Source organism: Oryx dammah, unplaced genomic scaffold, assembly GCF_014754425.2.
Source record: "Oryx dammah isolate SB20612 unplaced genomic scaffold, SCBI_Odam_1.1 HiC_scaffold_27, whole genome shotgun sequence".
Classification (NCBI taxonomy): domain Eukaryota; kingdom Metazoa; phylum Chordata; class Mammalia; order Artiodactyla; family Bovidae; genus Oryx; species Oryx dammah.
This window is the reverse complement of record NW_024070211.1, coordinates 36,020,612-36,038,276: the sequence shown is the minus strand read 5'-3', so window position 1 is coordinate 36,038,276 and position 17,665 is coordinate 36,020,612. Positions and strand designations below refer to the sequence as shown.

General features: G+C 36.4%; 1 protein-coding gene across 1 annotated transcript in view; it reads right to left on the bottom strand.

Annotated features, from left to right (window-relative positions):
* Positions 1-17,665, bottom strand: part of LOC120854102 (receptor tyrosine-protein kinase erbB-4) — a 1,232,614-nt gene that overhangs the window by 442,549 nt on the left and 772,400 nt on the right. The gene's annotated exons all lie outside the window — the stretch shown is intronic.

Below are 17,665 nucleotides of genomic sequence, written 5' to 3'. Positions count from 1 at the left end.
AAAAGACCTGAGTCTGTGAAATATTGAGGGCAGGAGGAAAAGGGGATGACAGAAGATGAGATACTTGATTGGCACCACTGATACAATGGATATCAGTTTGAGCAAACTCCAGGAGATAATGAAGGACAGGGAAGCCTGGTGTACTGCTGTCCATTAGATCACAAAGAGTCAGATGTGACTTTGTGACTGAACAATAATTTTATGTTATAACATGTCACTATTCAGATTTTTAAAATATCTATATTAAAAACATATTAGCATATAGTTGCCAGGTATCATTACTAGTAAAGGCCCATATATTTTATTTTGAGTTTATGTTCTCACTGTGTGTGTTTGTGAAATATTCCTTCTCTAACAGTAATTACTAACTGATACTTTTAACATTCTTCTTGGGTAAAAGAGAATTGGCAACCATACACCAGTCCTTCCAATCTAATGAAAAAAAAAGAAAAGAAAAGCTAATTCCTAAAATCTAAAAGTCTGGGAAGTATTGTTATAAAGAACCATTTTAATCTATGTATATACCCTGAATTTCTGCTTCTAAAAATCTTTTTATCCTAAAATATCCTTATAGCAGAGTAGAGTAATAGCTATACTATAATACATTTTATATGGATAGCATCTTCCTTGAATGACTTGAAACTTACCTTTTTCCCTCTCTCCTCTAGTTTTTCCTTAGTTTGGTTTTTGAATTTTAATCAAAACATACAAATTTTAAAAAGAGAATAAAAGGAATAATAGAAAATTCAACTTGGAATAAAAACAAATGGCAATTTATAAAATTGTCATTTTATATGCCTCAGCATATTCTGAGAAATAAAAGTATCTTTTCAAATAAGTTACTTGCCCAATTTTAATACAATTAATCTGAAACTTTTCATTAATGTCTATTACAAAGGTAAATATGAGAATAAAGGTTAATGTTTTAAACATTATAGTAAGTAGCTTAAGAGGCAAAATGATTATCTGGAAAGAGAGATTTTTGAAGTTGCTGTACTCTCCACTTTGGGGAAAATGCATGCATTTATTACTTCAGGATTAAAGTACACAGGTAAGAATCTACTGATAATAAATCCCCTGTCACTTGCCTGAGGAAAATGGTGAGTGCCTCCAAGATCTGGGAGGCTGCATTTAGGGAAGGCATCATCAATATAAATGCACTGTCATTTCTCTAGTTTGAAGAAATGCTTCTGTTTCTCAAGGTAACACACACATACACCCATTGATAGACATAACTGAAGTTATGTTTACATGTATATGTATTGTTATTGGGGGAATCAGACTGAAAGGGGCTAAAGGGAGTGGAGAAGAGGCAAAGGGAGAGAAAAGGAGACAGAACTCACAGAAGTACTGGGACCAACACATAGAGGAATGAACTATGACTATGAGCAGGCTGACATACACAGCGAGAAGAAGCAGTAAATCCGTTCTGAGGATTGAGTATTGCCTCTCACCCTTCCAGTGCCATGACTAACTACATGACCAAGGTTAGCTCTTTTCACCCTCCAGAAATGTTAGTGTATGCCAATTTACTTAGTAAATCTACTCTCCTAAATGTGAAACTCAGAACTTATGAAATTAAACGTTAAAAAAAATATTTAGGAACTAATAAAAATAAGGCTTGGCTGGTGGCTCAGATGGTAAAGCGTCTGCCTGCAATGCGGAAGACTCAGGTTCGATCCCTGAGTCAGGAAGATCCCCTGGAGAAGGAAATGGCAACCCACTCCAGTATTCTTGCCTGGAAAATTCCATGGACTGAGAAGCCTGGTAGGCTATAGTCCATGGGGTTGCAAAGAGCTGGACACGACTGAGCAACTTCACTTTAATCAAAATAAAGCCCGTGATAGAACTTGATTTGGATCATTTTGTGCTAGCTTACCAAGATCCTCCATCAGGAATGCAACCAAAACAAGGGATGAAGGGTTAACAAAATTATACTTCCTAAAGGGCCGCTTTTTCCTACCAGCCATAAGAATCTTAGCCAGCATTTTCTCTCTCAGCTATTGACAGAATGTCAGTTGTATGTAAGAAATAAAACTCTGAGAGAGATATTAGATAGACTATAAAAATATACTTTCTATTACAATCTGGTCTGTTCTGTGATTTTCACATTCCAAATAGACAATGTATTTTTCAACTAAATATGATAATCCTACCCTCCATTTCCCTCACAGATGTATTGTTAAAACTAGTTCAATTTTAATCATCAAAGCTGTAAATAAATTGAATTATTCAAAAAGCAATGAGATCTAAATGAACAGACACTGTTGTTACCCAATGTCCTCATGCATTCCCTTGTACTCTCTTGCTCTAGACAAGGTCTTTTGATAGGTGCAGTTCACAAATATAGAGTGACCATAATTTATAAGCTGTAACTCAACCATCATTTCTTTGTCTGATTCAAATGTACTATCCAAGCTTTGTCAAGTTACAAATACATTTGGATTCACATTTGTAGGGTTCATTTCATGAACAGCCTCATACACATATTTATTTTCTAAGCTTACATAATAAAATTATTCAAGTGAATGTCTATTTTAAAAAGTCATTCTGTTTTATGATTAATTTTAATACTAAAACTCCCAAAGTGAATTTTAAAGTTATAGAGCTATGTCTTCCTGGGGAAAAGATAAAAGAAAAATCAAAATGAAACTAAAACAGCAAAACACGCACACACACAATTCACCCTGATTTCCTAGGGAAATATTTCCTTGTTTTATCACAAAAATACGTTGTGGGTGATGACTCAGTTTGTGTATTGAATTGCTCATGACTTCATACCGGATGTGAAAGCTGAAAACAAGAATGATGAACACGAAACATGCTGTTTATAGGTTTTATACTGAGAAGTAATCAGTTCTATAAGACTCATCTCCACAACATGCAATAAGTAGAAATGGTTAACTCTAAAGCATAAGAAATGCAAAGCATTTCTGTTAACCTCTTTTACTACTTGTGGTAGATAAGTCACAAATTAACTCATTTCAAACTTATGGCAAACAAAGTTTTTGTTGTGATCATTAAACTTCTCTCACAAGCTGCAATAATTGTGTAAAAACAGAAATGGTTGCTATTTTATGCCAAAAAGTCTCTTGGCATTCATCCTAAATATTTGTCAAAAGTCAATTTGATTCTGGAAGGCTATGTGGGAAAAGTCACAAGCCAATTGCTATTGTAAGTCATAAATTCTAAAGAGAGCTTTCATGAATAATATGGGAAGTTGAGCATGGTTGTATGATAGAAGAAAGAAAAAAGGATATTGCCTTTCACTGTTTGTAGTTTGACTCAATTTGTGCTTTTTAATTACTCCAATTATTTTCTAATAGTTGAACATTATTCTGATTAGTTTCTAGCTACGGGGTCTTCAAAAGATTGTTATAAACCTAACTCTCTTAAACTGCTGCTTTCTTTGTCTTAGCAAGCATCAAAAAACTCATAAAGCAAGTTTATTCATGTCAAATTTTAGATTAAAAGGAGATTGCTCCTTTTATGTGATAACAGAGTTGAAGCAAGATGAAGTCACCTCAATTATCATTGTCCCTGGGTTTTATTGTGCACTATCCATCTAAGATAAATAATTACCTAGGCCTTCTAACTTGCAAGCAATTCACACATATAAAAGTCTATAATTTTCTGCATTTCTGTCCCTTTGCTGGCACAATTAAAGTTTATTGACAGTAAATATTGTAGATTTCTATTTTTTCCATATAAATACTTGGTGTTAAATAACTGATAAAGACTTTCCAAATTTTAGGAATCTCAAGTTATGTATTATTTAAATATTAAAAATAGCATTATTCATGACTACATTAAAACGATCATGGGGTTATGCATTATAATAAATAATACTGAACCAATCTGATATAAAATGAATTATTTCTATATCTATTTCTTTTTTAAATAAAAAGGAGATACATTATAAAAATAATTAGGAAAAATATAAAGGTAATATAGATACAATGCAAAAACCATTTGAATATCACCACTGACAACACCATATGCTAAAAAAAAAAGGTAGAATTAACAATAAGCTGTTTTCACAATTTTCTCATTTATCATGGGTGATATCTGCACACTATATACACACATATATACATAGTATCATATGTATTAATCGGAGAAGGCAATGACACTTCATTCCAGTACTCTTGTCTGGAAAATACCATGGATGGAGGAGCCTGGTGGGCTGCAGTCCATGGGGTTGCTAAGAGTCGGACACAGCTGAGCGACTTCACTTTCACTTTTCACTTTCATGCATTGGAGAAGGAAATGGCAACCCACTCCAGTATTCTTGCCTGGAGAATCCCAAGGACGGGGAAACCTGGTGGGCTGCCACCTATGGGATCGCACAGAGTTGGACACAACTGAAATGACTTAGCAGCAGCAGCAGCATATGTATGAATAACGCTATATTTTATATTTTGAATACTAGGGACAATAGCTACATATAATCAAAATATATATTTAGAATGAGAATGAAGCATCTTTAGACATATTAAGGTATTTATATCAAATTCAAACACTTATGGAGAACTTAGATGTTTAGCTTTATGCCAGGTTCTGTATAATATATAAATTATCTGTCAACCTGTTATATGTAGGAATCACTCTGCTAACTGATAGCGGTGTAACAATGTGGTGTAGCTAGTAGGTCTCATTGTTATTTCACTGAGTCTCTAGTGAGTTTTAAAATGAGTTTTGAAAATAAACTGAAGAGAATAGAAAAAAAAGGTCTTAGCTTGTCTTTAAGAATTAAAATTGTTATAAAAATGGAGAAATAGATGTATGTAATTAATAAACTGTAAGAAAACCAATAAACCAGAACAGAGGATCTATAATGCTGACTAAAGAAGTAATAAAATGATCATATTAAATTTTTGACTAGTCTTATAGCCAACATATACTTTTTTTCAATTTAAAGCAGAAATACGTAATGTCATGTGATTAAAAAAGGCAATTCCTTTTCTACCTTGAATGTTGCAAATTACTTAAGTTTATCTAAATCATATGACATATAACCATAAAATAAAATTTTAATTGACCTTGATATTACTGAAATATTCAAAGACACTAGTAAAAGGAAGAGCTTTATCTCTCTCCAAAGCCTCTTGCAAGATTCTGATTGCATGGCAAGCAGAACAAGCATTAGGTCTAGAAAATGTTTATCTCAAGAGAGCTTCAAATTTTTCCATGTTAACTTTAAATATATCTTACATTTACTTGCTAAAGGGATAATTTTATAAAATTATAAATTATAAAAAATTACAAATTATATAACTTTATAAGAATCAAATGATGAAAAAAATCACAATTTTTAAAAGCCAGATTAATATTATAATTTCTATTCCTTATCTGCATAAAATTAAAGTGTTTTTACACTATGTTATTAATTCAGTTGAAAATATAACTTTATCCTTAACATCTTTCTTTAAAGAATGACAGCATCTTGTTTTGAAGTCATAGAACACTGTGTAGTTGAAACTCTAATCTTTTTAATCATAGATTAATACTGCTTCCTTGGCTATTTTTGTGTCATACAGAAAAAAAAAAACAGGAACTTTTTGAATGAGTAAAGTAAACTTGTATAACACAGACACTTCCCTCAAATTATTCAAAAGATTAAGTTGAACTGTCTAAAACTACAGATATCTTATCATTATTTCACTTAGAGAAAAGGCAATTTCATATGGCCCAACTTATAAATTGTGAAGTAATTAGGACCTGTGCATGAATCAAAAATAAAAGTGACTTTCTGACTCAATGTATGAAGTGGTAGTCTTACGATCATAGGTTTCTATGCATTCATTGGAGATATGGATTGTTGTTTACTTGCTAAGTCATGTCTGACTCATTTGCGACCCCATGGACTGTAGCCCACCAGGCTCCTCTGTCCATGGGATTCTCCAGGCAAGAGTACTGGAGTCCATTGCCATTTCCTTTTCCAGGGGATCTTTCTGACTCAGGGATTGAACCCGAGTCTCCTGAATTGGCAAGCATATTTTAACTGCTGAGCCATTAAGAAAGACAAGTAGCAGAGATGGACAGAATGAAGCATTTGTATTTCATGATTAGTCCTCCTTCTTGATTTCCCACTTCACTCTGAAATCTCCCGGGCAGGTCTCAGAGTGAGGCTGCATTAGAAGAATTAGGAGCAAACCAGAAGAGAGTTTGCTTTTGCAATGGAGCAACATCGCCACAAATGTCTGTGGTCCCACAGTCCCCCGTCATCTCTAGATTTCCTCAGCACCCAGCCTCAAAGATATATGTCTGCACATTCAGTATCTTGGCTGTTACTGGTTCCTCTGTTAATGCACCAACCGAGGGACTTTTTCATTGTCATTCTTCCTTCTCCACTGCTGCTGTGTCCTTGGTCCTTGACATCAAGGTCTTGATCCTCAGACTCATCCCCACGATTAACTCTCACCACTGTCCCAAGCAGCCAGGTGTCACCATACTCTTGGGATTCACAAACCTACCCTGAATTCATATCCAAAGATCCATCTTTTCTCCTGGGCCTCCCCCAGCACTACCCAGGAACTCCTTCTCTTCCCAGAGGACCATGTCCATGCTTTTACAGGCCATATCTTTGCCCAGAAGCTGTTGGTTCACATCCAGAAAGCCGTGTGCTCACATAAATGTCCTTATCCAAAGGACAGGGACAGTTTGCAGATTTGGCCATAGTTCACAGGGCTGGCAGCCACTCAGTGGTCCGGAGCTGCAGGAGGCTCTCTGGTCTCTTCCCAAATGGAGTCTTCTCCAGTCTGGCATAGAAGCCATCTATGACGGTGAGCCCTGACTGTGTTAACAGCGGCCTATTTACCTGGGACTTAAGCTGGGTACCCACAGTGTTGAGCACAAGACTGACTGCTGGACCCGTGGCCGAAGCCCAGGCAGCCCACCAAGTCCAGGTGGGCTAGCTTGAGGCTGATCATGGGCAGAGGGTTACACTGGATCAGCTCCCATAGAGCGAACAGGGGAGAGAGTCCCCGCTGGGCCCTGCCCGCCTCATCCCGGCTGCCTATGTCTCCACAGACACTTAAAGCTGAACTGCAAGAGGGGTACAAGGACTCCCAGAAAGTGGCCTTCCTCCCTTGGCCAAGCTTTGCTCCTGTGCCCCGTGGCAGAGGTCCTCGGTTGCCACTTGATCTTTTAAATTTAACAATTTCAATAATTTAAGTCAGTCAGTACAGTTCAGGTCAGTCACTCAGTCATGTCTGACTCTTTGCGACCCCATGAACCGCACCACACCAGGCCTCCCTGCCCATCACCAACGCCCAGAGTTTACCCAAACCCATGTCCATTGAGTCAGTGATGCCACCCAACCATCTCATCCTCTGTCGACCCCTTCTTCTCCTGCGCTCAATCTTTCCCAAACTCAGGATCTTTTCAAATGAGTCAGCTCTTCACATCAGGTGGCCAAAGTATTGGAGTTTCAGCCTTAACATCAGTCCTTCCTATGAACACCCAGGACTGATCTGCTTTAGGGTGGACTGGTTGGATCTCCTTGCAGTCCAGGGGACTCTCAAGAGTCTTCTCCAACATCACAGTTCAAAAACATCAATTCTTCTGCGCTCAGCTTTCTTTATAGTCCAACTCTCACATCCATACATGACCACAGGAAAAACCGTAGCCTTGACTGGACAGACCTTTGTTGGCAAAGTAATGTCTCTGCTTTTCAATATGCTGTCTAGGTTGGTCATAACTTTTCTTCCAAGGAGTAAACATCTTTTAATTTCATGGCTGCAATCACCATCTCTGACACCGATTGCACTGTTTCCCCATCTATTTGCCATGAAGCAATGGGACCGGATGCCATGATCTTCATTTTCTGAATGTTGAGCTTTAAGCCAACTTTTTCACTCTCCTCTTTCACTTTCATCAAGAGGCTCTTTAGTTCTTCTTCACTTTCTGCCATAAGGTGGTGTCATCTGCATATCTGAGGTTCTTGATATTTCTCCCGCCAAACTTGATTCAAGCTTGTGCTTCATCCAGCCCAGTGTTTCTCATGATGTTCTCTGCCTATAAGTTAAATAAGCAGGGTGACAATATACAGTCTTGATGTACTCCTTTTCCTATTTGGAACCAGTCTCTTGTTCCACGTCCAGTTCTAACTGTTGCTTCCTGACACGCATATAGATTTCTCAAGAGGCAGGTCAGATGGTCCGCTATTCCTATCTCGTTCAGAGTTTTCCAGTTTATTGTGATCCACACAGTCAAAGGCTTTGGCATAGTCAATAAAGCAGACATAGCTGTTTTTCTGGAACTCTCTTGCTTTTTCCATGATCCAGCAAATGTTGGCAATTTGATCTCTGGTTCCTCTGCCTTTTCTAAAACCAGCTGGAAGATCTGGAAGTTCACGGTTCACATATTCCTGAAGCCTGGCTTGGAGAATTTTGAGCATTACTTTACTAGCGTGTGAGATGTGCAATTGTGGGGTAGTTTGAGCATTCTTTGGCATTGCCTTTCTTTGGGATTGGAATGAAAACTGACCTTTTCCAGTCCTGTGGCCACTTCTGAGTTTTCTAAATTTGCTGGCATATTGAGTGCAGCACTTTCACAGCATCATTTTTTAGGATTTGAAATAGCTCAACTGGAATTCTATCCTCTCCACTAGGTTTGTTTGTAGTGATACTTCCTAAGGCCCACTTGACATCATATTCCAGGATGTCTGGCTCTAGGTGAGTGATCACACCATCGTGAATATCTGGGTCATGAAGATCTTTTTTGTACAGTAGTCTTTTGATTACCTCCAAAGTAGGCAGAATGCTACACATGTGTAAATCACTAAATAAAACTTAGATATGTTGATTTAATCAAAATTATTTTTCATGCAACCTCCCAACCCCTCAGTACCAGACCCATACACATTTAGCTGACATCATGTCTTTCCTTAGAATTTTATGGGAGATAACATAAATGGGAACTTTAAAAATATTTTCTAAGTTACATTTATACTTCTAATGCAATTTATTTTGTTATGAAAAGTTTCAGTTTGAAGGAATTGCAATTTCAGATTTTGGGGCAACAGCTGATGAAAGATCCACAATTAAAATATTTAAATTGAAGTGTTTATACATTATTACATCAAACTAGAACATTAAGATAAGTATCACAAACAAAACCATAAGATCAGTATCACAGAGAATCCGTCCTGGACTGGGTAATTAATTTTTTTCTGTCTTCACTATTAGATAATACCATTTATCTAACAAATTCACTTTAAACACACTGACAATATTTTAAATCTCTCTCTACCCTATAATTTTCTTTCCCATACTTTGTCTTATACTTTCAATGTTTCTTCTGCACTCTTAACACTACATCATAGTGTTAAGCCACAACTGACTAAATACCTAAACTAGAAAACTTTAAAGTATCCAATTTATAGATTGGAAGAGGGAGAGAAGAGAGGAGGAAAAGAGGTAAAGAGATAGAGAAGGAAGTGCTAAGAAACAGATACAGTGAAGTGGGGGAATTTGTGAAAGGTTCCTTTTAAATTAAAGAGGAACAATACTAGAATCAAAGTAAACAATTAGAAAACAAAAGCAGTACTCCTGTATTTATATTATACTTCAATGACTTAATCTATAATAAATACAACAGACAGAAAAGGATAAATGTGAAAAGTTACCAAATATGACAGATAAGAAAATTGAAAGGACACTATTTTTACTGATAATTTGATTCTGGATAGAAAATGTGATAACATTAAGAGAAAGTGCAAGACAGAAAAATAATCTTATTTCTGATTTTAAAAACCTGATATTTGTTTGGGTTGTTCTATTGGAGGTGATGATTGTGCACCTAAATACTAACTTTGAGCACACATTGTATTTAGTTGGATTAGCTTCTCATAAGCAGTCAGTGGGAAGTTATATTTTGAATACAGAACAGCCATTCCAAATGTTGTATCAATACATTCGTAAAGAGTCATAGAAGGAAAAAATGCACATTTGGCAAATCCTTTTGTATCTCTGCTTTGATATAAAGTGATAAAAAATGTATCAGAATTATACTAGTGACAATCCATTGTAGAAGGCATTTGAAACCTCTATTACGGGCACACCATTTTACTTCCTTCTATGGTGCCTACCAGAGAATGTCTTACCAATGTCTTACCACCATTTCTTTAAAGTCACTCATTTGTGTCTGAGACCCTTTGCGATACTATGGACTATAGCCGCCAGGCTCCTTTGTCCATGGATTTCTCCAAGCAAGAATACTGGAGTGGGTTTCCTTTCCCTTCTCCAGGGGATCTTCCTACCCAGGGATCAAACCCAAGATTCCTCCATTGCAGGCATATTCTTTACTATCTGAACCACCAGGGAAATCCATTTCTTGGTGTCTACTAAAATGTCTTAAGACTTTTCAATATTTTTGCAAATAAACCTAAGAAAAATATAAACATCAAAATATTTCTCTATTATTGCTCAGGATTGATCATAAGATTAAATAACTATAAAGAATGTATATTTTGGGGGGGTTTAACTAGTTTATCTTGGATTGGCTTCTCCTTACTTATTGCTCAACATATTTTATGAAGTACCTTGACAAGACAAGGATGTATTCTATTTAAAATACTCATATGATGATCCTTTGCAAAGGTAAAATAGGTTGGTAATAATTTTTTCTACTTTATAAGCAAACATAAATTTTTTTGATAAGTCATAACTGAAGTGCAATATTGGAACCAGAAAGCATTATGCTAGACCAACCACAAAATTAGATTTTGTGATTGAGCTTAAAGGGTATCTCAAAGAACAAAGACCACTCTATTTCTTGACTATTTGGATGTCTATTAGGCACAACTAACTACCATTCATTCCCAGTATACCTTTCCATCAGTCTTTCCCATGTCAGTTAATATTTTATGAGTTTATGGCACTATCATGCACTCATGTATGCAGACCAAAGAACAAAAAGTCATTTCTATTTATAACCCAATCCAACTACAAGTTTGTACCAATTCTATCTCCAAAATAGATTATGAAATGGCCGTGTTATTTCCCATCTCCATCATGTTCTCTTGAAATAAAGTAAGAGACTCCTAACTCTTGAAAATGTGCAGTAATGGTATGCTCACTTAAAACACTGCTATTGATTCCACTTGTAATTAGAATTGAATGCAAACTTTTACTGTGACGCATGAAAGGTACTTATGATGTCCCTCTGGACTCCTCTTTGACCTATCTCCTAACATTCCTATTGTTTACTATTCTCCATTAGACTTCTTTCTGTTTCATGAACATAATTAACTTATCCCAGTCTATTGACACATAGATAATGCCTGCTTCAACAACATCTTTGAATATGGTATCAGGGAGCCAAGAAATCATGCCTGAAGATTCCTAAATTGTTTGGTCAGAGCTGTACAATATTATATTACTGTCAAATAATAAGCACAAGCTTTCCGAGAGATTGTTAGAGTAGGATGATCATGGTAAAATTCCTTGATAATGTGGAGTTTACTCTGATCGGGGCTTCCCAGGGGACACTAAGGAGAAGGGGTGGCAGAGGATGAGATGATTAGACAACATCACTGACTCCATGGACATGAGTTTGAGCAAACTCTGGGAGATAGTGAAGGACAGAGAAGCCTGGCACCCTGCACTCCATGGGGTTGCAAAGAGTCAGACATGATTTAGTGACTGAACAACAACAACAAAATTATCTATGGTTTTTATTTTTTGCTCAAATGTTTCAGAAGTGATTTGAATAATATAAGTATTCCGAAATGCCACAGAATATAAATTGCATAAAATGGCCACATGGTTTATACATACATTTCCTTAGACACTTATTAATTTTGTCCAATGTGGAAAAAGAGTAATACAGTATAGGTAATGTGAAAAGAAGAGAAGTGAAAAGCAAAGGAAAAAAGGGAATATATACCCATTTGAATGCAGAGTTCCAAAGAATAACAAGGAGAGATAAAAAAGCCTTGCTCAGCGATTAATGCAAAGCAATAGAGGAAAAAATAGAATAGGAAAGACTAGAGATCTTTTCAAGAAAATTAGAGATATCAAGAGAACATTTCATGCAAAGATGGGCTCAGTAAAGGACAGAAATCGTATGGACCTAACTAAAGCAGAAGATATTAAGAAGAGGTGGAAAGAATACACAGAAGAAGTATACAAAAAAGATCTTCACAACCCTGATAATCACAATGGTGTGATCACTCACCTAGAGCCAGACATCCTAGAATGTGAAATCAAGTGGGCCTTAGGAAGTATCACTACAAACAAACCTAGTGGAGGGGATAGAATTCCAGTTGAGCTATTTCAAATCCTAAAAAATGATGCTATGAAAGTACTGCACTCAATATGCCAGCAAATTTAGAAAACTCAGCAGTGACCACAGGACTGGAAAAGGTCAGTTTTCATTTCAATCCCAAAGAAAGGCAATGCCAAAAAATGCTCAATCTACCGCACAATTGTACTCAACTCACACGCTAGTAATGTTCAAAATTCTCCAAGCTAGGCTTCAGGAATACGTGAACCATGAACTTCCAGATCTTCAAGCAGGTTTTAGAAAAGGCAGAGGAACCAGAGATCAAATTGCCAACATTCGCTGGATCATGGAAAAAGCAAAAGAGTTCCAGAAAAACATCCATGTCTGCTTTATTGACTATGCCAAAGCCTTTGACTGTGTGGATCACAATAAACTGGAAAACTCTGAAAGAGTTGGGAATAGCAGACCACCTGACCTGCCTCTTGAGAAATCTGTATGCAGGTCAGGAAGCAACAGTTAGAACTGGACATGGAACAAGAGACTGGTTCCAAATAGGAGAAGAAGTACATCAAGACTGTATATTGTCACCCTGCTTATTTAACTTATAGGCAGAGAACATCATGAGAAACACTGGGCTGGATGAAGCACAAGCTTGAATCAAGTTTGGCGGGAGAAATATCAAGAACCTCAGATATGCAGATGACACCACCTTATGGCAGAAAGTGAAGAAGAACTAAAGAGCCTCTTGATGAAAGTGAAAGAGGAGAGTGAAAAAGTTGGCTTAAAGCTCAACATTCAGATCATGGCATCCGGTCCCATCACTTCATGGCAAATAGATGGGAAACAGTGGAAACAGTGGCTAACTTTATTTTTTGGGGCCCCAAGATCACTGCAGATGGTGATTGCAGCCATGAAATTAAAAGATGTTTACTCCTTGGAAGAAAAGTTATGACCAACCTAGACAGCATATTGAAAAGCAGAGACATTACTTTGTCAACAAAGATCCGTCTAGTCAAGGCTACGGTTTTTCCTGTGGTCATGTGTGGATGTGAGAGTTGGACTACAAAGAAAGCTGAGCACAGAACTGATATATTTGAACTGTGGTGTTGGAGAAGACTCTTGAGAGTCCCATGGACAGCAAGGGGATCCAACCAGTCCATCCTAAAGGAGATCCAACCAGTCTATCCTAAAGGAGATCAGTCCTGGGTGTTCACTGGAAGGACTGATGTTGAAGCTGAAACTCCAATACTTTGGCCACCTGATGTGAAGAGCTGACTCATTTGAAAAGTCTCTGATGCTGGGAAGGATTGAAGGCAGGAGGATAAGGGGACAACAGAGGATGAGATGGTTGGATGGCATCACCGACTCAACCGACATGGGTTTGGGTAAACTCTGGGCGTTGGTGATGGACAAGGAGGCCTGGCATGCTGCAGTTAATGGGGTCGCAAAGAGTTGGACATGACTAAGTGACTGAATTAAACTGAACTGATATCAACAATTTTAATAGGATTTCTAAAATTATAATTAAAATTGTTTTCCATTTGGCATTCCATAGATTGGGGAGTGAAACTCAGTATAGACTGTCTTAATGTATTTCATTTTGACTGTCAATGAATTACATACATATATATTTTTTCTTTTTACTTCTCAAGCACTAGTGAGATAAAAATTACAATTTTTCACTAAAGTTACATTAAGTTTATAAAATGCCTTCAATTTTTTTTAACATTGTTTTTATTGCGTTTTGGCATTGAAATTCATTGTCCCAACTCTTCACATTCTCCTTAAATGATATTTTACGACTGATATGGCCTATTATATTGCAATTAAGCCCTTTATTGAGATATTTCTATTTTGAAAGTAAGATTATATGATTTACTGCTGAATTTAAGAAAATATTTCTAAAGACTTAGAAAATAAATTACTATGAAATTAATAATCCAATGTCAGGGATATGACTAATAGATCAATTCAAAATCATTAGTACTTTTGTAGTATTATAATAATCACATATATAAAATATTAAAATAGATATGAAGCACAAAAAATAGAATTAAAATATAGAATTCCAAGTCAGAACACACAAGATGCAAAGGGGCACCTTAAAACTTACAGGTAATATTTTAAGTGCTGCTTTACCAAAACAAAACAAAACAAAAATGTTTTCAATGCCTACTTCTGTGAATTTCAGAGATAGCAATGAGAACCAAGTTTATGACTTGTGAAATAAAGAACACTGGGTTTTGATCAAGAGTGCCTGCTCTAGGTTGATTTCTCAATGTCTGGGTCCTTTAGAAGATCAATTATTCGTTCATTCGACTGCAAGCAATCATCAGTTTCTGTCATTTAGAAAACATGGTGCTAGCCCCTGACATAAATTTAAGATGTGAACTATTTTTTAAAGAGTTTACAGCTTTGTGTGGGAACATAATTCTAAATATCACATCATAGTGTGATTAGTGCTATCATCACAGTTGCATATTTAAGAACATCAGGTAGAAGCAAATAAGTTCTGCCGGAAAAATTGTGGAAAGGCAGACTACCAAGGAGCATAAAATTGGGATAGAGAAGAAAAACACAATATAGGAGGTAGAAGGTGTCAGTTCAGAACATTTTTAAGCTATCAAAAAATATTTCAGTTAACTCCTATTCACTGGGCCCATGATTTCTGGTAGCTAATCAAATAATTTGATCAGTGCCAATGGATTAATCGATTTGACAATGCTCCTTTACCAAGGGCTTTTTCCAAAAGCAATACCTTAACGAAAAGGAGAAACTTCAGCAAAAGGTCATTCAGAGTCTACTGTGTGCAATTTTTAGAGCAGAGTGCCATATCTATTCTCAGGTACTAAGTCTGTATCAAATGGCATTTCAAGCTTAAGTATAGGAGAGCGCCTCAAATCTCATTTCGAAAATGAATAAAGGAAATATAAATTAAGCAAAAAGGTTTCTAATGTGTTTTCATTCATAAGCAAAGGTTATACTTTTCTGTTACAGATAACTTTTGAAATTTATCTAAATAAATTATATTACGGTTACTAGAAATTTAAGTAACAGCTATGGCTATTACTTATGCATCTTACAGGCAGCACTAACTTAGTAAACAGATTCATAAGGCTGTATGTGTTCACTCTAATACAAATATACCGACAGAAAGAAAGGGAGAGAAGGAGAGAAAAAATGTCCAAAGGGTACTAAGAAGGTACGAATCAGGTACAAACGAGGGTACTAAGTAAGGTAGGTACTAAAAGATGCAGAGAGTACAAGAAGCAGGCCTGTGAATTAAAATCACCAGTTGAAATAAGCACGCATTTTAATGTTGTGCTTTGTGAAGTTAGACATACATTTTAATAATTGCTTTTAATGATTATTCATGAATGAATTATTAATTAACTCTCTAGACTAAAAATATCATTCCATGCTTGCTAAATAACATTTCCTCAAATGAAAGAAAAAATTATATATGAAAAGTATAAAACTTCTCTCATCATTAGTGCTTCTGTAAAGTCTTTGTATTTGATCTTGCTATAACTAATGCATGTTTGGTTAGGACACTTCCACATCACAAATTACAGCACTCAAGTTCACAGATGGATATAATGTATACACAGAAAATGAATTATTTTGCAGTGAGACTAAGAATAATATGTGTACCAGTGTATGGTTCTGCATAGGTCTATGCAAATATCGGGGGTTTTTTGTTGTTGTTGTCTTTTTTAAAGGAATTTTCTCTTCAATCTTTCTTGGTAACAATAATTGTTCTAAAAATTAGGGTCTGTGTTAAGATACTCTGCGACAGAAGTATAAAAATTCCCAACTGCTTGTAGAAAAAAATATATTCTCAAACAAACATAAAAGTTATTTTCCTCAATTCTTAGTGAAAAATAAATTCAGATTCATGCTAAGTCATGTATGTTACATAGCAGGTCAATATAAAATGTTAATCCTACATGGTAATTGTGCCGCCCCCTCCACACACAAATTACCCCAAATCAGTTAGAAATAATTCATTTATTTTCTACAGTTTCCCTATTTTTTAAATTCTTAAACAGTTTTAAAGGTTACTTTCCATTTATGGCTATTAAAAAATATTTATATTCCCTGTGTTTCACAATACATCCTGAACCTGTCTTACATCCAATAGTTTGTACCTCCCACTTTCCCACCTCTATAATGCCACTTTCCTGCCACTAGTAACTCCCAGTTTCTTTTCTATATCTGTAAGTCTGATTCTTTTCTGTAATATTCACCAGTTTGTTGTATATTTTAGATTTCACATATAAGTGATATCCCTCCAAGTCCATCTATGCTGCTGCAAATGGCAAAATTTTGTTCTTTTTCCTGGTTGAATAGTATTACACTGCAGATTCATACAATATCTTCTTTATCAAATGTCTTTGCTGGACATTTAGGTTGCTCCCCTTTCTTGGCAATTGTAAGTAATGCTGCTATGAACATTGGGGCGCATGTATTTTTTTTTTTGAGTGAATGCTTTTGGTTTTTTTCATTTTAGGATATATTCCCTGGAGTGGGATTATGTAATTGCTGGGTCATATGACACTTCTATTTTTAGTTTTTTTGAGAAACCTCCATACTGTTTTCCACAGTGACTGTGCTGATTTACATTCTCACCAACAGTGACTAAGGGTTTTCCTCAAGAACATTGGTTATTAGTGTTCTTTTTCTTAAATTTTGGCTGTGCTAAGTCTTTGTTGAGGCAGGCAGACTTGTCTTGTTGTGGATCATGGGCTCTAGAGTGTGTGGGTTCAGTAGTTGTCACACATAGACTTAGTTGCTCTGCAGCATGTGAGATCTTAGTTCCCTGACCAGGGAATGAGTCACATCCCCTGCACTGGAAGCTGCACTCTTAACCACTGGACCAACAAGGAAGTCCCATATTTGTGTTCTTTTTGATGACAGTCATTCTGACAGGTGTGAGATGATATTTCATGGTGGTTTTGATATGCATTTCCTTGATGATTAGTGACGTTGAACATCTTTTCATGTGCTTTTTGGCCATCTGCATCTCCTCACTAGTAAAATGTCTATTCGGTTCTGCCCAATTTGAATGCTTATGTAATGGCTTAAAACTATGCCCTCCCTCATAGCTCAGTTGGTAAATAATCTGCCTGCAATGCAGGAGACCCTGGTTTGACTCCTGGGTCGGAAAGATCCCCTGGAGAAGAGATAAGCTACCCACTCCAATATTCCTGGGCTTTCCTTGTGGCTCAGCTGGTAAAGAATCCACCTGCAATGTGGGAGACCTGGGTTTGATCCCTGAGTTGGGAAGATCCCCTAGACAAGGGAAGGGCTACCCACTCCAGTACTCTGGCCTGGAGAATTTCATGGACTGTATAGTCTATGGCATTGCAAAGAGTTGGACATGACCACACCGAAGAATTGATGCTTTTGAACTGTGGTGTTGGAGAAGACT